The sequence below is a fragment of the Oratosquilla oratoria genome, chromosome 12 (assembly GCF_046742065.1).
Source record: "Oratosquilla oratoria isolate Oo_2021 chromosome 12, ASM4674206v1, whole genome shotgun sequence".
Taxonomy (NCBI): domain Eukaryota; kingdom Metazoa; phylum Arthropoda; class Malacostraca; order Stomatopoda; family Squillidae; genus Oratosquilla; species Oratosquilla oratoria.
In genome coordinates, this window is record NC_134788.1 from 66,529,976 (window position 1) to 66,530,977 (window position 1,002).

Consider the following 1,002-nt stretch of genomic DNA (forward strand, 5'->3'; position numbering starts at 1 on the left):
TGCTTAACGCAATGTTCCTTTGGATGGTGCTCAAATTTTTGGACTCAATGTTCCTATGTGTACAAACATTTTAGTAATATTAGCAAAACTATAACAATGTTTATGTGTCATATGTGTACTGACTGGTATTACTCATGAATGTCTCTGGTCCCCTTAACCCCCACGTATGTTGTCCGTGTGACTTAGTGTAGAATAACAATCTGATGAGGACCACAATGGAAATAAGCGTATATGCTTTTTGTGTTATCCTCGGCAATTTGCATTTATTATTTCGAACTATGTGTTCTTGTCATTATTTACACTTCATGTACATTGATTTATTGCCAAATAAAGTCTATCTATCTATCTATCTATCTTTATTCTTATGTTCAATCATTTCACTGGGCAAATCGACATTTCTCAGATACATCAGTCACCCCTGTAATTTGACTCTAGTACGTTTTCTTTCACAGTAGATGATGAGAGAAGACGGAAATTGGAGCTACGGACAAAGGGCAACACTGGCTAAGCCTTAAGTTGCACTCTTTCATCTATTAGAATTTTGAAAAACTTTGTTTTCGTGGCTGTGTTTTGTACAAGCTAAACAAGTGTGCCTTTGTTGAATTCGTAAGTGAAATCATGTAGTGGTAAAGTAGCCTAGTGATTGTGTGTTTACTTTTGGCATTCACTTACCGTTTGGTAGTGTAATTAGCATTCTGAACAAGGGGTAAATGTGCAGGTATTTATCAAGATGTTTGCCAGTCTGGCACCTGCAATTACCTATAAAGTCGGTTAGCTCGTATAATTCTGAGTGTTTTTAACCCCAGATATAAGTACTGCAAACTAAAAGTGGTGTCAATAGCTGTTTAAGAAAATTGAAATGAGTGGACACCTTTTAAAGGTAAATATAAAGGCTTTATATTTACCAAGGCCAAGGGGTTAGGTTAGGTCAGGTCAGGTCAGGTCTCACTGCTGCAATTCTTAACTCTCTCTCTTATCATTAAGTATTTTAAAACCCATATA

At 36.2% G+C, this 1,002-nt stretch overlaps 1 protein-coding gene across 2 annotated transcripts in view; it reads left to right on the forward strand.

The window, feature by feature from the left end:
- Positions 1-467: 467 nt before the first annotated feature.
- The window catches only part of LOC143031962 (uncharacterized), a 41,051-nt gene continuing 40,516 nt past the window's right edge, over positions 468-1,002 (forward strand). For both annotated transcript variants that reach the window (XR_012967053.1, XM_076196362.1), the window contains exon 1: positions 468-606. The gene's annotated coding sequence lies outside the window, so the exon portion shown is untranslated. The remainder of the gene's footprint in view (positions 607-1,002) is intronic.